The following is a 23,839-nucleotide window of genomic DNA, read 5'->3' as shown; positions in this document are numbered from 1 at the left end:
TACCCGAAATTGCCCCACGGGAGTCGCCCCTCCAACGGCCGGTGCCCCCGACAGCTTTCGCTGTCGTTGCACTCTGTGAAAGAGGAGGGCGCACTACTGATTCCTTGAAGCTGCTAACATAGAAAGGATAAAAGTACTTGGCATGATGCAAACAAAAGACATTCACATCAGCCAAATTGTTAGGAAACTACGGCTGTACATGTGCCAAAAGGCAACTATACAGACAGAATGTAATGGAAGCATAGATTTTTGTGACAAGCTGTCAAAAACACAATCTTCTACAATATGAAAACTAAAAAAGATTAAAGATGTGGTTGGCATTGTACCTTGAGCAATTTTAGAGCTAAATGCCCGGCTGTAATTTCGTGAGACATGTTGGAGAATCATGATTTCTTTTTTGAAAGAGCATTTGAAAAATATTCACCTCAAAAGCATAACGAAACTGTTATGATTAAATATGTCTGACAGCCAGGATTCTAAGCTGGGGACACAATGGGTAGAGTTTCAACTTGCCGACCAGGGTTAAATGAATGTTGACCAGGGTTAAATGAACATTGACCGGGGTTAAATGAATGTTGACCAAGGTTAAATGATCGTTGACCAGGGTTAACTGATCATTAGCCAGGGTTAAATGAACGTTGACCAGGGTTAAATGATCGTTGATCAGGGTTAAATGATAAATGATCATTGACCAGGGTTAAATGAACGTTGACCAGGATTAAATGAATGTTGACCAGGGTTAAATGAATGTTGACCAGGGTTAAATGAATGTTGAAGACAGGCCACATTTGAATGTAAAAGAATATCAGACGGGTTTTATAACAGGCAGCTGATCCAAAATGCCCGTTGTATGCCCAGTCAGCAAATTGAAAAGCTACCAAATGTATGTGATGTTACCTCTTAAATTAGCCAGATCGATCATTAAGGTGAGTTATGAGAAGTAGAGGGTCCCTCAATCAAAATTTCCCAGTAGCATGTTGCATTGAAGCCTGTTTATGTCTTCATGTAATCCCTGGTATTGCTATTCCATTGGTGTAATCAGCAAACTTTGATATTCAATCCTTTGTCTAAGTCCAGATCATTTCTATAATTTAGAGTACAGTAATCTAGTGGCTATGATACTGGACTATCAACCCAGTGATGGTGAGTTCATAATCCCACCATGGCACGGTGTAAAATTAAATTCAATAAATCTGATACTTCGTGGGCTAGCACTAAACAAAATTACCACGAAAAGCTGTTAGATTGTTGTAAAAACCCAGCTGGTTCACTGATGCCCTTCAGGGAAGGGAACTTGCAACCCCTTCCCAAACTGCCGTACATGTCACTCCAGTGCCATACAAAACGATTGACTCCAATGCCATACTACATGATTGCAGGGCTATGGGAAAAGGGCAGCGAGTGGGATTAGCTGAGAGTCGGCACAGGCTCGACGGGCCGAATGGACATCTTCCATATTGTAACCAATGTATCATTTCTATGATTCAATCAGGCCGAAATTGCCCCTCCCGAGAAGGCCTCTGGCTGCCTGAAAGCAATTGCCATGGGGCAGCGCAGAATGGCTGCCAACGCTCCGAGGACGAGCCACCATTTTGTAAATTGTCCTTTGTGAGTTTTGGAGTGGTGCCCGGGACCGCTCCACCCGTTTTCCCGCCGCGGCGTGCACATGCCGACCCCTCACCAACCGGCGGGGACCCCCTCGCAAAATTGTCCCTCGGGAAATTGCACCTTTCCCGGTATTGCCCTGCGGGAGCGGCCCCACCGCTGTTCAGTACTCCCGACAGCTTTTTTGCTGTCGGTACACCATCTGTGGCATGGCGGCCCCGCCTCCCTTAAAGGGGGAGGGCACACTGTTTGTTATTTTTTTTTGTCCCGGGTTCAGCCAGACCGGCAATAGGCAGCCTGGCACCCCCTTTTGGGTGCCAGGCCGCTGGCCCATCCAAAACTCTCCCTGCGGGCCCAGTGGACCTAACTTAAAAGTATGCAGAGCTTATAGTGACTCTCCCCTTTAACTGAAGGGGAGCGACGTTGTGATGTCATCAGCGCGGCGTTGATGACAGGTCGGGGCGGCGGACCTGCTGCAAGGGCACTTCCGCCCTTTAGCCGCCACAACATGCACCCCGAGCCAAAATAAAGTCAAAGTTGTGGTGGAGAAAAACTTTTGAAAAACGGAGGATGTGCCCCATTTGGGCGGAGGTCAATTTCTACCCCTATGACTCTTAATGTGCTCAGGACAAGTAGAATTGAGTAATAAAACTGTCTTGCTAGTGTGACCCACATCCCAAGAACAACTAAAAGCCAGCAGAGTTTCTGTGGGGTTTCTCATAGTGAGTTGCAAGGAGACCCAGGGTCTAGCAGTACTGGAATGGGCTTTCAGGGTCAAACAGTAGTTGTGAAGGAGATGCAAAGTCTGCAAGCAGTGGGAGGGGTCCCAGAGTTCCAGGAGAGCGAAGTATCTGGGAATACTGGAGCAGTTTCTGAGATCTGGGGCCGGAATGGCCCACTGCTGGTAACGGGACACACCTATCCCCCTGTTTCTAGTGTTCCTACCAGCACAGTTCATGCAGTGGCCTCTTGAGTGAAATTCTGCTCTATGGCTTTTTTTCCCCGGCGGATCAGAAGTTGCTCATAATGGGGGCGGAAGTGCAGCCGTGAGGACACTAGAGGGGCGGCAGTTGTGGGAGTGCGGAATGGCCGTCGCTGTCAGTCATAAGAATCACCACAGCTCACCCCGTCACTTCAAGGGGAGAGCCTGCGCGATTGTTTAGGTTTGGTCCACTGGGTCACCAGGGAGGGTTTTGGCCGGGCCAGTGGCCTGGCACCCAAGAGGAGGTGCCAGGCTGCCCATTGGCGACACGGCCAAACCCGGAGGGCATAATTGTCGGCCGACATGAGTCGGTCGACAAAATAAAACATGGTGGCAGCAGCCATAGCTCCTCCCCTTCAATAGGAGCCACACCACCATTTTGCAAGGACTACAGCCTCACTGCACCGGCAGAAAAAAAGCAGCTTTTGGCACCGCACGGCGGGAGGAAGATTTTTTCAGCGGAATTTTGCCATCGGGGACGGGGGGACAGGGGACCTCGGTGGTGCACGCCCTTATGACGTACTTAGGATGGATCGGCAGCAGCGGAGTGGTGGGGGCAAGCGGGTCACCACCGGGATACCGCAGGAGCGGAATTTTAAAAAGGACAGTCATTACACGAAAAATCGGCAGCCATTGCACTCCGCAGTGTGGCCGCCGATTTCTGGCAGTAACAGGCCTTAAGGTAAGGGGCAATTTTGCAATCATTAGGAGAGAGGTCTTGAGAGGCAGCATTAGGGAGGAACTCAAAGGTTCTGTGAGCATTGGCAATAGTTCTGCGAACAGAGGGCATTGAGAATGTGTTCTCGGGGTTTACGAGTGCTGAAGGGGAGATTTAGGATTGGAGGGGAAGTCTGGGTTCAGCAGGGCTGGGCAGAGTTTTGGAGCATCGGGATGACAGTGTGTGGTAGTATTGAAGGTTGCTTTGATCTGCAGGTACTGGGGTGAACAGGATCTAGCAATTTTGTGGGGGTAGGACACAAACTGCCCTGACCACTTTTGAAAAATCAGGTTGCAACCTCCCATTGGATTGCCATCCACTGTCCTCCTCCCAATCCAATTGTTGTCACGTTTACTCTCTCAGCTACCCACCATCACTTTCCACCACAATTGTGAACTGATTCCTGTCTTTATGTCCCTGGTTTAAAGCATTTAGGGTAAATTTTCTGCATCTTAAAATGAATGGACAGAAAATAACAGACTGAGGATGTACAACTTCCTGATATGCAATTCCAGCATGTGCCAGGGGTACAGAAGTGGAACATTTTCTGCTTAGTTCTTTATTAATGAGTGTGCTTACTTATATAGTCTTTAATAAACATAAATTTCCATAAATAAATTACCATAAAGCACTCAAACATTATGCCGTCTCCAATCCTTCCTTAAGCCTCAAAAATGGTTCAGAAGAGAGGGGACAAAATTGTGGGCAGTAACCTGCTGGGTCCGGCACTTCCTGTGCCCAGCGGTGAAGTCCCGCCCAGGCCCCTGAATTGGGCTTACGACTCCTCAAAGGAAGTGGAGTGCAATCTCGCACATTCCACTTCCTTTAGGGGCGGTTCCAGCGGTGCTAATGAGGTGAGTTGTTCAGCGCTACGCGGATGCTCCACGTAGCATCAATGCCCCTCCCCTTCTCTTTCAGGGGAGAGCCACTGCACGCTCTGCAAGGCTTCTGATGGCTGCCCCTTGTAAGTGGTTTCCCTTAGGTGTTTTCGATGCACCCCCACTTTACAATAGTTCTCGAGCTGGAAGTGATTACTGTACTGAACAAATGAATGAGTCACGGACGAATACCTTGGTCGCAACCGGCAATGCTTTTATTAAAGTTAACGCACACACCTGCACCCAGTAAAACCATACACACCCTGAATGTGTAAAACAAATAAATACAGTATAACACACAGTCTGGCCCATCTAAACAGGCCCCTAACACAAAGTACCCACGTCTAAAACCTCCCCTGAAAACCCCTAAGATTTGGTTGGGAGAACGCACGATACCCCCTCACACCGTGGCTGTAATCTTAAAAAGATGCAAGTGCAGAGATGATGCTCACTGACTCATTGGCTTTCTCACTCCTGCTGATGAAAACGTGTCTCTTCTGGTTTCTTCTCTCCGTCCCACATGGAGGGTTCGATTCCTGTAGAGGCGAAGTGAGCGAGAGCAAGAGAGCGAGTTGTGGCCGCCCTTTCAGGCCGAATAAAGTTTGTTGTTGTTTCGAAGTTTCCTGTGGGTGTGTCTTCTTTTGGCCAAATAAAGTTTTATCCTTGTTTTCGAGGCTTCCTGTTTTGAGTCCAGTGATGGATTTTCACTTCCGACTGGACTGGGCTTAATGGCTTTCTACTGTTCTGGTATCTCATCCAGGTAATGGCTCGATCACTGATCAGTTCACCTGATCTACCTTTGACGAGTTCACATTGCTTAACAATGCACTCTCCATTTGCTCATCACCTGCGATGAATTGCCTTATCTTGGCCATTGTCTTCCCAGACCTCATGACCAGCATTCTAAGTCCAACATGGAGAAGTACCTAGGCCCCTCCCACAAACAGCTTCCAACTTTTGCTGCGGTGAGAAAATTATGTCCAACAAAATCTTGGGGATTAAAACACAATGTCCAGATAATGTCCGACAAATCCTTGGGGAGCCGATGCTTACACCCTGGGCCACCAGGGCAGTGTGGTACCAGGGTTGCTGCCCGGCACCCAAAATGGAGTGTCGATCTGCACGATGGCAGCACCAAGCAAGCTAAGGTGGACGGCCTGAAGCCAACTCAAGAGTCGACAGAACGTTAAAGATGGCGGTGTGGGGGGGCGATGGCGACCTGCTTGGGGTGGAGTAGTGATAGGGTGGGACTTCTGCCCACCCTTCCAACCTGACCCCAATCTGGCTCCTTTCCCTGGATTACGGAGCATTGACCATGCAGCATAGGGTCCCAGCAGGATTCCTGCCACCAATATGGAACACACTGATGAGGAAGAGGCTAATTCAGCATGTCTGCAGTGGGACCACCACTGAAGTACACAAAGAGGTGTTGAGGGAGCATAAAGAGGCAGAAAGTTTCCAACAAGCTGCAGTTTTTGTCAGCCTCAGCAAGGGCTACAAAGGTCAGTGCATGAAGGCCAAATTTGAGGGACAGGCAGCCTCGACTTGACCTGCTCCTTCCAATAATTATCCTCAGGCCTACTGCCATGGCTCTGGGCGAGATGGCCCTGGCGAGCAGTGGTAAGAAGGGTGGATAAGATGGAAATGGGATGGGAAGTCGGGATGTGCTGCTTCACTGACATTGCATACGAAAAGTGGGGAAAAGGTTGCCAGAGACAGGGTGGGGAGATACTTTTCCTACCATTCCCATTGCCATCACTCTTGAATAGTGGAGGAAAATTCAGCCCGTAGAAATCTTGAATTAAATGGCAAATCAAATTTTTTTTTAAAAACATTTTTGAGTGATTCTGTTGGTTCATGAAGAAATCTCAACCGTGGAACGTTAATCTTTTGCTACAAGGATTTTCCCATGTTTCCATTGGCAGTTTCAATGTTAAATGTTGTGACTCAAAACGCATGTTCCAAAATTGTGCAACAGAAGTAAAATTTGTAAATAGGAAACGTGTGCCACATGTAAGTATTTAAATTACATATAGGTGGAGAGTAAAAGTAGTCCCAACATTGATCATTGCCAGTAACTTATTTCATTACTCGAAGAACCTTAGGGGGGAAAGTTTCATTGGACTTCCCTTCTTACTCTCAGGGTTAGAACCTCCACTTTTGAGCTTATCGCCCAAAAAGTGATTTTTCCAGCGTGGTCGTTAAAAAAGGGTTTTCAGATCGGCAGTTTCTCGTCCATTCTCAAAACACCTAGTTTACATTTTTGAAAATGGGCGTTATCGCGAGCGATAGCAAATGGGCGGTAGCGTTAAATTTTTTTGACCTGCTGCAGTAAAGTGTGGCCGTCCTTAGCAACAGCATGGCAACGCTCGATTCTCGCAATTCAGGAGGTCAAGGGTCATCATGACATGCGCAGAAGAGGAGACAGAGAGAGAGGGAGCTCAGAGGCACTGAAAGCGTGTGTGGCTGTGATGTGTGCTTGTTTGGCTGTTGTGGAAAGAACGACGGAGATTCACCAGCAGCACTAGGAACATAGTTGGCATCGAGTTTTTGTCCATCAAATAACATATAACATGGAAGCGATGGAGGAGGCCCTGGAGCTGGTAGCCAGGAACACTGGTGGCAGAGGGCTCCCAGTGGTTCCAGAACATTGCACTGCACCCCAAGGTGATGCACCCCCATTGCCAACCACACAAGAACCAGCAGCAACATCTTGCTTCTGGCTCAGAGCACGCTCCCACCTCAGGTCCGTCCTCTCCTGTATCCTTCCAAGCAGCGCTTCAGCCGTCACGCCCCCCCCCCTCCCCCCACCCCAATGAAGCATCGCCTGAGGACCTCCTCGGCCAGGCGGCTTGAAGTCAGGAGGGGAAGGGGAAGGGGTAGAGGTGGGGAGGAGAAGCGGGGGGCTGAGGGGGGAGGGCGGAAGGGTTGGTTTGCACAGAAATACTGATGATTTCAGACTAATGTTCGGTTTAAATGTTTTTTATTTAGCAAAACCTTGCAGCATATTGGCTCAGATAGCTGCACCATTACACGCTGGTGATTCCTTAATATCAAAGGACATAATCACACTCAAACTTCAATCAACTTAAATTTTAACTGTCACCAATGTGATGCCCACCATTGATGTATGACCAGCACACCCAGCAGTGTGTCAGTCTTGTAAATAACACCGATGTTCTTTCTGGCAAAGCAATCATTGATGAGCCCCTGACGTAAGGCACTTGCAGCTATCATGCCACCATGGGCCCTTTCATGCAGTCTACAGTGGGGGGGGCACGGCTTCAGTGTCAGCCTGATTGTCTGGGCTAATGTCCGCATCTGCTTCCTCGTCCACCTTTTCCTCTCTCTGGTGAGGTGGACTGTCAGACTCATCAGGCAATTCTTGTCCCCTCCTGATAGACAAGTTGTGTAGCATGGAGCACACCACCACGAATTGAGCTACCTGCTCAGGGTGGTATTGGAGCTCGCCTCCTGAGTGGTCCAGGCATCTAAAGCACTGCTTAAGCAATTCAATGGTTTCCTCCACGATATTGCGAGTTGCTCTGTGGCTCTTGTTGTATTGCCTCTCGGCCTCGGTGTGGGTATCACGCAGGGGGGTCATCAGCCAGGTGGCGAGGCCATATCCTTTGTCCCCAAGCATCCAGCATTGACCTTGTGGCTCATTGTTAAACAAGTCAGATACAGTGTTCTCACGCAGGATGTGAGCATCATGGATGCTGCCTGGAAATTGAGCATTTACTGCCAGTATAATTCAGTGGTCGACAACCAGCTGGACATTCAGGAAGTGGAATCCCTTGTGGTTCCTGAAAACCTCAGCATCCTGAAAAGGTGCCCGCATCGCGATGTTCGTACAGTCTATTGCTCCCTGCATCTTGAGGAAGTTTGCAATTCTGGAGAATCCGAGAGCCCTCTCACTCTGTGTCTCCCTGGTCATAGGGAAGCTGATCAAGTCCCTCCTGCAAGCATACAGGGCTTCAGTGACTTGTCTAATGCAGCGATGTGTGGTATGCTGAGAAAGTCCGCAACTGTCGCCAGCTGTGGCCTGAAAAGAACCCGAGGCGTAGAACAACAGTGCAGCGGTGACTTTGAGCTCGACGGTGTTGGCAGGCTGCAGATCTGCCCTTATCAGATGGCATACCTCAGTGATAACCTCTTTGTGGAAGCGCAGTCTCCAAAGGCAGGTGGTGTCAGGCAAATCGAGGTAAGAATGCTTCTCCTTGTACTTGCGGAGGGTGTAACGTCTGGTCCTCCTCATCTGTCTGCCACTTCTTACATTGGGCACATAATGCAGTGGAGTGTTCCTTCAGCGTTGTCAAGTCTGCTGCATGTATCTGGTCACAAAGAGAGGGTGAGAAAGAACAGGCCGCATTGCAGTCGCTCTCTGTTTTCCACCGATTGCTCACAAACAAGGAATGACCCGACGAACACACCTCTTCAATTCCAATTGGTCACAGTATGTTTAAGATGTTTTTAGAGATATTTACATCAACTCCAACGACCTGCAGAGTACATCCGAACTCCTCCGAGGTTGAAGCACAGCAGCCTTTTAAAGGGCGCGACATGTGATCTACAACATGGCGTCCATAACGCTGTGATTCGTTCCGGTTCGTTCCATTTTTTGTGGGTGGTTTTTTGAGCGAGCGATATTGTGGGCGATATGTGTGTGAGGTGGTGAAATTGACGATGGGCGATCTCCATGGCCGCTAGTTTGGGTAAATATGCTCTTTGCGACAAAAAACAGTGGGCGGGCGGTAATATTGAATCTCGGCGTTAATTCCATGCAGAAAGTAATGCTGGGCGATATTATGGGCATTGAATTTGCCCATTCTGCTGATTCCGCCCCAAAAAGTGGGCGGGCAGTAATATTTTCTCTCGCTGTTAAGCACATGGGGAAAGTAACGCTCGGCGATAAGTTTCCGAAAAATGTCCGCCAGTTTCCATTTTGTGCCAAAATGGGCGATATATGTGCGTTATACGTCATTTCAACGGTAAAATGGGCATTAAGTGGGAATTAAGCAGGCAAAAAAAGTGAAGGTTCTAGCCCTCAATCTTCTCATTTCTAACGACTGTTCTCTGATCCAAAAGCAAACTACTGCAGATGCTGGGATCTGAAATAAAAACAGAAAATGCTGGAAACACTCAGCAGGTCAGGCAGCATCTGTGGAGAGAGAAACAGAGCTAACGTTTCAGGTCGATGACCCTTCGCCAGACTGTTCTCTGATGTTTGAATCCTTCACTATTGTGAACAATTTGCTTTGATGAATTTTGTCAGTTCCTTTCTTAATCTTGAAAATTAGATCATTGGGAAGTCTCTTTTCCGCAGAAAACAAATTCAACTCCGTAACCTTTCCGATAAAAATCCTTTTTCGCTTGTCTCTCAAGGGCAGTACTATCCTTTCCCTGATTAGCTGATCATAATTGCAGATGGCACTCCAGATGTAGTGTGATCAATATTTTATCTAGCAGAATTCACTTGATTGTTCTCTGTCCCTGTGGTAGTGCAACCCAGTGCTTCTTTCTGACATTTTTGTTGTACCTTGGTTTGAATAAGTGTATTATATATTTGTGCTTACTTCTGCTGCCAGAGAATGTTTTGTGAGGCGCCAGTGTTCAAAACAACATGCCACATTTCATAATAATTGTGCATCAGTGCTGCAATAAAGTATTTAGACAGCAAAAGAGAAACATTTATTTAAGCTGTTAATCATGGGTCAGTTCAATCACTTATTGCAGAATTGCTAATGATTTCCTCTTCTGTATTTTTTCGTCTTCTTCCCTGCCAACAGCACCAACTACACAGCATTAACCTCAGTCAGCGCATCATGCATGAATGGCGAGTGCTGAAGCTTATGGGTTATTCATAGCACAAGCTTGTTTTAAGATCATGAGATAATTATACCCCTATGGTTTCTTCATTACTCAACAACACCAGAAGCAATCAACTATCGGGTTATTGAGGTAATACTTCCAGCAACTTGTAATGGACTCAACTGAGAGTGACATTCACAACCAACATAATTATAGCAAATCGCATTCAGGCATTCAACTGTTTGGCAAGTTGGCAATCTTGGTTGAATTGTCAGGTGCAGCACAGAGTCTGGCATTTCGGATCCACTTATCTTAGCACTGCAGCAGCAGCCCCCATACACTAAGAGCACTAATGAAGTAGTGGGGGAAGTCCCCTGTACATTTCATCCTCCCCTACCCTCCCAGTTAGGGAACAGCACCTTGGACTGCAGTCCGAGAGTTAAAAGGAAGAGAAATAGAAAGATTCTAGCTGTGGTTTTCCACTGTGCTATCACTAGCTCATGGCTTTCCTGTCCATTGCGATTAATTTAGTGGAGGGGTGGGTGGGTTGGGGGGAGGTGGGGGGTGTGGGGGGTGGTGAATGCAGGCTGGCAAGCTCACCAGCAGAAAACCCTGGCCTCTATTTAATGGAAAATGTTGTTTCCTTCCCATTCAATTTCCTTTGCCCCTGCTCTGAAACCATTAACCATGCTGGGGCACAGTTCCACATATACCAGCTGCTCTCTAGTATCTCACCCAAGTGACCAGTCCTCATTGTGTGAGTCCAGACATTGACCATTGAGACTCAATCCAATCATCACAATCAGCTGCTTTTGTATTGCACTCGGGCTAGTGGGGCTGGCTCCCAACATAAAAGAAAGACTTGCATTTATATAGCTCCTTTCACGACCATCAGACATCCCAAAGCACTTTATAGCCAATGAAGCACGTTTGGAGTGTAATCACTGTTGTAATGTAGAAAACGCGGCAGCCAATTTGCGCCCAGCAAGCTCCCACAAACAGCAATGCGATAATGACCAGATAATCTGTTTTTGTTATGTTGATTGAGGAATAAATATTGGCCAGGACACTGGCGATAACTCCCCTGCTCTTCTTCAAAACAGTACCATGGGATCTTTTACATTGACCTGAGAGAGCAGAAGGGGCCTCGGTTTAACGTCTCATCCAAAAGACAGCACCTCCGACAGTGCAGCACTCCCTCAGCACTGCCCTGAGGTGTCAGCCTAGATTTATATGCACAAGTCCCTGGTTTTGGACTTGAATTCACAACCTTCTGACTCAGAGGCGAGTGTGCTACCCACTGAGCCACAGCTGACAAAGCTGACATACCTAACTGACTGCAAACCAGAAGCAAATTTGCAGTGATTCGCTAAAGCCGATGGCTGGGAAGTCCAGTAGAGTTAGATCTTCTTAGCCACCAGCCATTGCGACCCCTGGCAAATATACACATGGGTTGCAGTGGCGGCACAGCACCTGTGTGCCAGGCGTCAATGCTACCCACACATGTCATAATACCATCTAAAAGCAGCCAAAGCCAAACCTGATCCTCTCCTCTTACACTGAACACAAAGATCCGCTCCTCGCCTATGGGTATTGAAGCTAATTGTAGTACCCCTATACCTGCCCCAGCTGACAGCAGATCACTTAGCGCAGGATAGAGATCAAAGCCATGGGGGAGGCGGGGCGGGGCGGAGCGGGAGAAAATCATAAAATGTGCACATTGCTGATCACTGTCTGGTGCAAAGTACAAGGAATCAGGTAAGTCCAGGTCCAGGCTTGGCTGTGATGTCCTCATTAACTGCCTATGCTCACATATGAAGGATGGCCACTTGAGTGAGGTACCAAAAAGGACAGTATCGATGGAACCATACCATGGCACTTCAAGAAACACAAAACTTGCCAGTATAGTGAACAGTGAGGAGGATAGCGATAGACTTTAAGAGGACATAGACAGGCTGGTGGAATAGGTGGACACGTGGCAGATGAAAGTTAGCGCAGAAAAGTACGAAGTGATACATTTTGGTAGGAAGAATGAAAAACGGCAATATAAACTAAAGGGTACAATTCTAAAGGGGATGCATGAACAGCAAGACCTGGGGGTAAATGTGCACCTGTTGAAGTTGGCAGGGCTGGTTGAGAAACGGTTAAAAATGCATACGGGATCCCGGGCTTCATAAATAGAGGCTCAGGCCTGGCAATTTGGGTCATTTGTGCCTCCCGTTTGCGCTCCCGGAGGGCGTTAATGGGGCGCAAACGACTTTTCGCCCGGGCCCGTCGCTGCTAACGACTCCTGCTAAATTCCGTGGGAGCAATGGTAACCCATAGTGCTGCACTCCCACTGCAACGGCGATGACAACGCCATCATTGTGCACGGCGCCCCGTTAGCGCCCCATGACCCTAAATTGAGTATCTGCCCCTGAAGCTGCACTGGACAATGCCAGTGACAGCGGGGGACAAGTTAAAGGGAAGGTGTGGGCCATTACAAAAAATAAAACCGTTGATTTTCACGAGCGTCCTGTTGGTGCTTTGAACAGGGGTCCGTGCCCTGATCGGTCAGCCTGGCACTCTGCTTTAGTGGCAGGCTGTTGGCACAGCGTAGCCGCTCCCCAGTGGTCCAGGTAGGACCCTTCCATCACTGCAGAGTTTGCAGCTTGGGCCCTTCTCCTTAATTAAGAGAAGAGCCCCTCCTACGCGGCAGCACTATGCAGCCCAGTGCGTAGTGCTGCGCCCTGCTCCCGATCCGCCCGCCCCACTACTGCCCGAGAAAGGAAGTGAAGCACATTATTTTGTGCTCCACTTCCTTTCGGGAGTAGTAACCCAAATTTACTGCCTGCCTCAAATTGTCCTGCCTCCCGGATGTTACTGCCTCCCCCCCCCAAGCAGGGCGCAATGGAATTTTCCCCCATAGTGTACAAAAGCAAGGAAGTGATGATGAGCCTTTATAAAACATTGGTCCAGTCTCAACTGGAATATTATGTCCAATTCTGGGCACTGCATTTTAGGAAGGATCTGCAGGCCTTGGAGAGGGTGCAGAAAAGATTTACAAGAATTGTTCCAAGGATGAGGGACTTCAGTTACGGGAATATACTGGAGAAGATGGGATTGTTCTTCTGGGAGCAGGGAAGGTTGAGAGGAGATTTGATAGAGGTGTTCAAAATCATGAGGGGTCGCCACCGTTTCATTTCTAGTTTTTTTTTTAAATGACACTAGATAGAGAGGAATTGTTCCCATTGGCAGAAGGGTCAAGAATCAGAGGACACAGATTTAAAGTGATTGGCAGAAGAACCAAAGGCGACATATGAAAAAAAATGTACGAAGCGAGTGGTTAGGATCTGGAAAACACTGCCTGAGAGGGAGGTAGAGTTATCTTCAATCGTGGCCTTTAAAAGGGAATTGGATAAGTACCAATAGGAAAAAAATTGCAGGGCTACGGGGAAAGGGCGGGGGAGTGAGGGGGCGGGGGAGTAGGATTAGCTGAAGTGCGCTTACAGAGAGCCAGCACGGGCTCAATGGGATGAATGGCCTCCTTCTGCGCTGTAACCATTCTATGATTCTATTCTATTCTAAGAGAGGAAGAGAGAAAACAAGAAAGGAAAAAAATACCCCAGATAAATCTCAGAATAGCCCCTCAACTTCATAACTCAGTGATCCAATTGAAACCACCATGGGTTGTCTACCTTTGAATATTTTTTCTCTACCTCTATTTCATAATTACGGTGGCCAAAGCTGACATGTGCGGTCTTACCAATGTGTTATAAGTGTCAGTATCACTTCCTTCACTCTCTTTCCTGCAGACCCTACTCGTTACACTATTGCATCAGTGCATAACAAAGTGACAGGTGACCTGTGGTCGCCACCATTTCATTTCTAGTTTTTTTTTAAAATGACACAAATGACACAAATTCCAGGTTTTTAAAACGGGGCCCACAAAATAGGGTAAGCCTTAGTAACCAATCTCACATAAAGGGAACTTCTTGTTTTGCAGTTTAGTAACTGCAACTCCTATGCATTTCCTATTTTTGAAGAATGTCAGGGTACCATTCCAGGTATCCAAATGAATACCCATGATGGATCTCTGTCCAAATCTTGTTGAGAAGTGTTTGCTGTCACTTTGTTCCTTGCTACTCTTGACCTCCATTCACCAGAACTTGTCAGAAGGAGAAGTAAAACATGAAGAAAGCATAATGAGCGATTTCTAACCAGATGGTATTCTTTTCCTGCAATCTTGTCTCCCCTTTCTCTCTATCCTCCCCATCGCTGGTCCCGTGTATTATCTTTACTTGGGCACCTTAACAATTGGCATGGGCAGGCTTTTCGACCATGGAGGCCATCATTCCCAAGGTGGATCCTGTTCTCACCCCACATCCACATATGCACACTTGCCAGCAGTGGTCACCCGATAGCATTCAGGAGACCCTGGTTGGTTTTTCCCTCCCAGCCCAGCAATGATGTGACTCATTATAGTACCCTGCTCCACCCCAGCTAAGATGAACTAATGCAACAAATACTGGGCATGAGAACCTAGGACCTTTGCTCGGCTCAGTTTAGCTTAGTTCCACAATGGATCCTTGCCCACCGAGTAAACAGGGGAGCTGCAAATATCATTTTTTAAATTTAGTTTTCTTTCCTTTACGGGAAATATTGTCCTAGTAATTAGCTTGCCATGAGTGATGTCGGAAGTTTTGAAAGGAGCAAACAGTATCTGAGGAGAGTGAACTATTTACAATATCAGCTAGCATGGGGGCCAGGAATGGAAGATGTATATTCAACAGTTCAGTGGGAATAGGATTGAGAGTCCAGGAGATGCTCAGAGAGAGAATGAGAGAAAATAAGAGAAAAACTAGAGAAAGATGCGGATTTAGGGCTATGGCATGGGGAACTTTGATGGTAGTTTGGCTTGATGGGCAAGCGGAAGGCGGTGATGTGGCCAAGGCAGCTGAACGGATAGTTTCAATCTTACTGACAAAGAGGTTCATGAGCTCCTGGTATTTCTTGTTGGAGATGAGGGTAATGGGTGATGTCATGTCATATCTGGCGATGAATGTTTAAAGTATTTATGCACCGCAGACAGTCAAGTCTGCACGCCTTGGTCTTGAAGAAGTGAAGATAGGGGTCATAGCATCTCGAACAGCAACTTCCTGATTTACGTATTAACTGCACATGTGTGGTCACTGGAAACTGCTGTCCGATTAGGTGGGAAAATAAGCTGTGAGGAGCATGCAAAGAGCTGAAAAAGGATATGGACAGGTGAAGTGAGTGGGCAAGAACATGGCAGATGGAATATACTGTGGAGAAGTGCATATTTATCCACTTTGGTCGGAAAAATAGAAAATAGAAAAGCAGAATATTTTTATATGGTGAAAGACTGTTGGTATTCAGAGGGACCTGGGTGTCATTGTACACAAATCACAGAAAGTTAACATTCAGGTACAGCAAGCAATTAGGAAAGCAAATGGTATGTTAGCCTTTATTACAAAGGTATTGGAGTATAAGAGTAAGGAAGTCTTACTACAGTTGTATAGGGCCTTGTTGAGATCATACCTGGAATACTGTACATAGTTTTGGTCTCCTTACCTAAGGAATGATGTACTTGTCTAAGAGGGAATGCAACAAAGCTTCAAAAGACTGATTCCTGGGATGGGGGGATTGTCCTATGAGGAGAGATTGACTAGACTAGGCCTATATTCTCTAGAGTTTAGAAGAATGAGAGGTGATCTCATAGAAACATACAAAATTCGTAAGGGGCTTGACAGGGTAGATGCAGGGAGGATGTTTCCCCTGGCTGGGGAGTCTAGAACTAAGGGCTACAGTCTCAGAATAAGGGGTCGGCCATTTAGGACTGAGAAAAGAAGTTTCTTCACTCAGAGGGTTGTGAATCTTTGGAATTCACTACCCCCGAGATTTGTGGATGCTCAGTCGTTGATTGTATTCAAGACCGAGATCGATAGATTTTTTGTTTCTAAGGGACTCAAGGCATTTGGGGATAGTGCGGGGAGGTGGAGTTGAGATAGAAGATCAGTCATAATCTTATTGCATGGTGGAGAGGCTCAAAGGACTGAATGTCCTACTCCTGCTCCTATTTATTATGTTCTTCGATTTATATGACGGTGAGTGCTTTTGGCCATACCATTATTTCTACTGGAAAATCCGGCCTATTGTGGCGAATGGAGGACCAAAGTATCGTTATAAGCAATGTGAAGGAGATGTTTTTTTCAGTAGCGGGTGCAGAAAGAAGTGGGGTTGAAAGGGGAAAGTTGAATGTGCGTGGTGAGGGATACAAGGAAGTGGTCAGAGATAGCCTTGTCTATGATTAAGACAATGGGAATAGAGATGCCACGTGAGATGGCAAGGTCAAAGGGTTGCCATGAGTATGAGTGGATGATAGTATAGCAACTGGTCTTCACATGTACTGAGTGTGATAATAGGTAGATACTGTTTGTGCCATTACTTTCTAGGTCCAAGTCAGACAGACGACAGAATACTGGCACAACGGGGCGTCGGATCGTGATTTGAATTCTGATGTTTGCTTTGCTCTTGATGAAAACTCCTTGAATACATTAGTGCATCAAAAACTGATGCGTCCAGATCACAAGGCACAGAAGTAAGAAAAAACAGATCTTTTGATGTGAACAGTTAAGGCACTCGTGCCAAATTCTCAGCAGTGTTATTTTAAGGCAATGCTGGCAGGAATTTGTTACGATTTCCTTAAGCACTCACACCAGAAAATTGTATATCAGAAATTTGTCCCATCAGACATCTTAGCATCTTACAGTTTAGAAATTTTCAGACACCCCCACTCAAAAAAACAGGTTGCTTGATGCAAAAGCGGACAGCTGGCAACCCTAGGACAATGGGAAGGAAACATTATAAGCACTGCATAGCGTTTTTTTTTCCCCAGCTCCAACAGACAGCCAATGCTGCCAGTGCTGGCTATATGTAAGCAGACAATAGTGGATCGTTGCCAGGTTTTCCAAGCTGATTTGCTGAGAGGCTCGCAGCAAACAGTTGCAGTGATGAACAGTGCCCTCACCTTCTATGACATGGGCATGTTCCAATCGCCATGAGTAATACCGTAGGAATGAGTCAGTTGGCAATGTGTAATTGTATCAGCCAGGTGACTAGTATGTTGGTCAGCATGTCAAATCACTCGAGTCCATGAGCAGCGAGGGAACATATAACTGAAATACCACAGTAAATCGAGCTTCCCCAGGGTCCTAGGCACCACAGTCTATGCGGAATTACATGTTCCTGCAGAGAATCTATGCATTTTCATCAACCAAAATCAAAAATCACTATTCTCCGAACATGCAGTTAGCTTGTGATGTTCCAAATATCGTTCCCTATGTCCTTGGCAGTTACCCAAGTTTTTGCCATGCTTCCTTTGTTCTGTCACAATCAAGCCTACCCTATTTAGCTGAGGCAGAAGTAAATCTACATGGGTAGCTGTTGGATGACAACAATTATGACATAAAGGCTTGATTGATCACCTCCTCTCCCAAATCCCAGTTCACCTGCTGAATAATTATACAGTCAGATGCTCCTGTCCACACATAACATCAGCGAGAAAATCTTTGGGATGTTAAGAATGTGTCTGAGATGTCTAAGCAATTCAGAAGGGATGCTACCGTGCACTCCTCAGAAATGTTCCCAGTTGTTTGTCGCTGTTGTTAGTTGGGCATCCTTCCTACCTGTATAGCTCCTTCTAGAATGCTTACAGACCAGTATATAGCCCTGTTCCTGCAGAGGCTGCAAAGATGATGTGTTTATATTGATAGCCGTTCCACAGTGTTTTATAGCTGCTGATGCTCTGTATTTGCCCTGTTTACATTGTGGCTTGGAATTCAAACCACCAGCAGCAACACTGAAGCAACAGGGGTACATATGCATGATCACAGATCCAACAATAACTGTTGGTCATGGAGCTGATATTTTGTTAAATTCCAACAATTCCAGTGATCATTGTATTGCTTTATCAAAACTGACAAAAGATCTGAAAATTAACCTGTCTCCTATTTTTACAGATGCTGACAGACCCATTTTGAATTTCCAGCATTTTCTATTTTTAGTTCAGATTTCCAGTATTTTTATTTTTATCAAAATCTGACCATGTCAAGAAACATAGAAAATAGAAAATAGGTGCAGGAGTAGGCCATTCAGCCCTTCGAGCCTGCACCACCATTCAATAAGATCATGGCTGATCCTTCACCTCAGTACCCCTTTCCTGCTTTCTCTCCATACCCCTTGATCCCTTTAGCCATAAGGGCCATATCTAATTCCCTCTTGAATATATCCAATGAACTGGCATCAACAACTCTCTGCAGCAGGGAATTCCACAGATTAACAACTCTCTGAGTGAAGAAGTTCCTCCTCATCTCAGTCCTAAATGGCTTACCCCTTATCCTTAGACTGTGTCCCCTGGTTCTGGACTTCCCCAACATCGGAAACATTCTTTCTGCATCTAACCTGTCCAGTCCCGTCAGAATTTTATATGTTTACATGAGATCCCCTCTAATCCTTCTAAACTCCAGTGAATACAGGCCCAGTCGATCCAGTCTCTCCTCATATGTCAGTCCAGCCATCCCGGGAATCAGTCTGGTGAACCTTCACTGCACTCCCTCAATCGCAAGAACATCTTTCCTCAGGTTAGGAGACCAAAACTGAACACAATATTCCAGGTGAGGCCTCACAAAGGCCCTGTACAACTGCAGTAAGACCTCCCTGCTCCTATACTCAAATCCCCTAGCTATGAACGCCAACATACCATGTGCCTTCTTCACCACCTGCTGTACCTGCATGCCAACTTTCAATCATTGATGTACCATGACACGCAGGTCTCGCTGCACCTCCCCTTTTCCTAATCTGCCGCCATTCAGATAATATTTTGCCTTCGTGTTTTTGCCCCCAAAGTGGATAACCTCACATTTATCCACATTATACTGCATCATGTATTTGCCCACTCACCTAACCTGTCCAATTCACCCTGCAGCCTCTTAGCGTCCTCCTCGCAGCTCACACCGCCACCCAGTTTAGTGTCATCTGCAAACTTGGAGAGATTACACTCAATTCCTTCATCTAAATCATTAATGTATATTGTAAATAGCTGGGGTCCCAGCACTGAGCCCCGCGGCACCCCGCTAGCCTCTGCCCGCCACTCTGAAAAGGACCCGCCCACCCCGACTCCCCGCCCCCCCGCCCACCAACCAACCCTCCACCCACATCCGTACACCACCCCCAATCTTTTGTGGGGGACATTGTCAAAAGCTCCCAGAAAGTCCAAACACACCACATCCACCGTTTCCCCCCCCGCCCACTCCACCAGCCACACCCACAAAAAACTCCAGAAGACTTGTCAAGCATTTTCCAACAGTCTATCGACTCTGGATCAGTCCCTATGGACTGGAGGGTAGCTAATGTAAACACCACTTTTTAAAAAAGGAGGGAGAGAGAAAACAGGTAATTATAGAGCAGTTAGCCTGACATCAGTAGCAGGGAAAATGTTGGAATCAATTATTAAAGATGAAATAGCGGCGCATTTCTAAAGCAGTGGCAGAATCGGTCCAAATCAGCATGGATTTATGAAAGGGAAATCATGCTTGACAAATCTTCCGGAATTCGAGGATGCAACTAACAGAGCGGACAACGGAGAACCAGTGGATGCGGTGCACCCGGACCCCCAAAAGGCCCCCGACAATGTCCCACACAAGAGACTGGGGTGCAAAAGTAAAGCACATGGTATTGGGGGCAATGCACTGACGCGGACAGAGAACCAGCCGGCAGACAGGGAGCAGAGAGCCGGGACAGGGGTCCCTCCCAGAACGGCAGGCAGTGACCCGCAGGGCGCCACAGGATCCAGCGCCGGGACCCCTGCCCTGTGCTCTCCCCGTAGCATTGTATTCTCCTCTGCTTCAATATTTATCCAATTGTCCCTTGAAAGATGCAATGGTCTCTACATCAATCACTCCCTGTAGCAAAGCTTCTCAGCTTTCAGTGGAAATAGTCCCATCATGTAAAGTTTCCCCTAATCACTAATTTTCCAGCCCTGGCATCATCTTGGAGAATCTATACAGTATGTGACTTTTAATGTCCTTTCTTCAATGTGACACCCAAAGCTAGGTCTTCCTGAAGACTTTTAGTATATCTCCTTCACTCCCATTTCAGACACACCTGGCACCCAGGTAATGTTGACACATTGAGTCTTCACCTTGCACAGACTATAGCTGCCACCACCAAAGAAGCTGGTGGTGGAAATTGGAGGGCTGATGTCACCAGTACAGTGTACACATGTACAAAGTGGCACATGCTCAAGTGCTTTTATGCCCAACCAAAAAGATTTCTTACTCCAAATGCAGAAGACTGCACCTTTGAGAGTTAGTTTATTTTCAGCTGAGTGTTTGTTTTAAACTTCCTTTTACACCAAAGTGTATCATAACCAGGTATCAGATGGGATGAAACCTTCTCCACTTGTAGTTTACCCTGTTAACTGGCACTGGCTGCATTCAGGGCAACCCAATATTGCAGAGAGGACCTCAAACAGACATTAGGCCCCTTATTTGAATATGCAAACGTTTGTTTCGGGCATGTGCCCTGGACGTCTTATTTTGGCCCACACCAATCATCATAGGCAGTCCCTCAGAATCGAGTAAGACTTGCTTCCACTCCTGAAATGAGTTTTTTGGTGGCTGAACAGTCCAATACGAGAGCCACAGACTCTGTCACAGGTGGGTTAGATAGTCGTTGAGGGAAGGGGTGGGTGGGACTGGTTTGCCGTACGCTCTTTCCGCTGCCTGCACTTGATTTCTGCATACTCTCGCCATTGAGACTCGAAGTGCTCAGCGCCCTCCCAGATGCACTTCCTCCACTTTGAACAGTCTTGGGCCAGGGACTCCTAGGTGTCAGTGGGGATGTCGCACTTTATCAGGGAAGCTTTGAGGGTATCCCTGTTGCGTTTCCGCTGCCCACTTTTGGCTCGTTTGCCGTGAAGGAGCTCCGACACACCAATATAGAACATAGAAAGAACATAGAACCTAGAAATTTACAGTGCTGAAGAAGGCCATTTTGGCCCATCGTGTCTGCGCCGGCTGAAAAAGAGCCGCGCGGCCCTTGGCCAGCAGCCCTAAAGGTTACATATAAACCTATGAACAATGACAGAAAGGCATAGAGCACCCAGCCCAACCAATCCGCCTCACACAACGGCGAAACCCCTTATACTGAAACATTCTATACTCCACCCCAACCGGAGTCATGTGATCTCCTGGGAGAGGCAAAAACCAGATAAAAACCCAGGCCAATTTAGGGAGAGAAAATCTGGGAAAATTCCTCTCCGACCCATCCAGGCGATAGAAACTAGTCCAGGAGATCATGCTGGCCGTATTCTATTCCTTGCAATACTTACCATTATATCTGCACCACCCAACAAAAGGTCATCCAGTCTAATCCCAATTACCAGCTCTAGGTCTGTAACCTTGGCAGGTTACTGCACTTGAAGTACCCATCCAACCATCTCTTAAAAGTGGTGAGGGTTTCTGCATCCACCACTCTTCCAGGCAACACGTTCCAGATCCCCACAACCCTCTGTGTAAAGAAGCCTCCCCTAAAATCCCCTCTAAATCTTCCACCAACCACCTTAAAACTATGCCCCCTCGTTATAGACCCCTCCACCAATGAAAATAGGCCCTTACTATCCATTATGTCCAGGCCCCTCAATATTTTATACACCTCAATGAGGTCTCCTCTCAACCTCCTCTGTTCCAATGAGAACAAACCCAGCTATCCAATCTGTCCTCGTAACTAAGATTCTCCATTTCAGGCAGCGTCCTAGTAAATCTCCTCTGCACTCTCTCTAGTGCAATCACGTCCTTCCTATAATACAGTGACCAGAACTGCACGCAGTACTCCAGCTGTGGCCTAACCAAAGTATTATACAATTTAAGCATAACCTCCCTGCTCTTATATTCTATGCCTTGGCCAATGAAGGCAAGCATTTCATATGCCTTCTTAACCACCTTATCCACTTGGCCTGCTACTTTCAGGGATCTATGGACAAGCACTCCAAGGTTCCTTTGTTCATCTACACTATTAAGTGGCCTACCGCTTAATGTGTATACCCCTTCCTTATTAGCCCTCACACTTCTCTGAATTAAACTCCATTTGCCACTGCTCTGCTCACTTGACCAGTAGATTGATATCCTCCTGCAGCCCATGACTTTCCTCTTCATTATCAACCACACAGCCAATTTTACTGTTGTCTGCAAACTTCTTAATCATACTCCCTATATTCAAATTTAAATCGTTGATATATACCACAGAAAGCAAAGGACCCAGTACTGAGCCCTGTGGAACCTCACTGTAAACATCCTTCCAGTCACAAAATATCCATCAATCATTACCCTTTGCTTCCTACCTCCAAGCCAATTTTGGATCCAACTTGCCACTTTGCCCTGTATCCCATGGGCTTTAACCTTCATGACAAGTCTACCATGTGGGACCTGAACAAAAGCCTTGCTAAAGTCCATATATATTATATGACAGGTGGCATGCCATATTGGAGGCTTAGGCGCCAGTTCAACTTCTGAAAAACTGACGCACGCTATTGAATTTCTAGGCCTATATATTTACTAGGCATGTAAATAAATCAGAAAAAGAATACGATTTTAAAAGAGAAAGTAAAAATGAAAAAATAAATAGTCTTAAGTCAACACTGCAACTAACTGGGAATAATATGCTTCAGGAAAGGAAAACAAGTTTCTCGCATCTGAAGCAATTTTTGTAAAATACAAATAAAATTTACATATGTGAGCCCTGTATCTTTTAATAAAATATGAAATTTTTATCTTGAATCGTGTAAAATATTGCTTCTGCAAATCTCTTGTATTACAGTATGGATAAACCGTTATTGCATTTCTATTGGATTGGAATAGCAGTCAACAGCAAAATCCACATCTCAGGTCACAGTATACATACAGGGGACACAAACAACTTTCCAGATATAAAAGGGGTCAGAGGGTCTAGTAAGAAGGAAGAACTGAGGGAAATCCTTAAATAAATGTTAAATACATGCAGATTCTTTCTTGATATCTAGATAAGCTTCTACAGAGCATTAAAACATTAGGGTTTGTTTTACTTTTAAATTATTAAGCAAATTTATTTCACAAAAGCTGCCAAACAAATAAGTAATAGCAGTATAATATTACCAGTCAGAACATTCAAGAGAGAAATTGTAACTGGGCTTATGACCTCTGCCACTTGGGGCTCCACTGCAGGTGGCCAAGGAGGTACCCTGTAACATAAATTCCAAATTGGCTTGCATTCTGTAGCACTGTATATTTTGTATACACCACCATACAGACAGACCTTGCCACCAGATTTTGCAGGGTCTTTTACACATTCGCAAATGAATGCGTGAAGCTTTGGTGCTGAGATGCGAGCTTTCCTCTATATGCAGGCCCCGTGAGGTACCAATTCTGGCTTCACTAGCTAAGGAAAGGCTCTAGCTGCCCCTCTGCCAGCTGATTCCTCTGCTGCCACTTTCACTTGTTCCAGCTCACTCATGCTTAGAGCTTCACCCAGCACTCCCTCATCCTGACTTGCTAAATCCTGGGAGGGACACACCTGAGCTGGTGCCTGCACCAGGTTGAGTGAATGACGTGGGCCACGCTGTTGTTCCCCCATGTAATCTCCAGTTCATAACAACTTGCTAAAAGTGTGATTGATAATCCTTTGCACCCTATTCCCTATTTACAACATGCATAATGTATACATTTCAGACCACAGGGGACATGGTTTCTGAAACTGCAACTTGCTGTGAGTGTGAATTAACAAGAGTTGGGAGACAGACAAAATCCCAAA

This window comes from Pristiophorus japonicus, chromosome 2 (assembly GCF_044704955.1).
Source record: "Pristiophorus japonicus isolate sPriJap1 chromosome 2, sPriJap1.hap1, whole genome shotgun sequence".
Lineage (NCBI taxonomy): Eukaryota > Metazoa > Chordata > Chondrichthyes > Pristiophoridae > Pristiophorus > Pristiophorus japonicus.
This window is presented reverse-complemented; position numbering follows the sequence as displayed.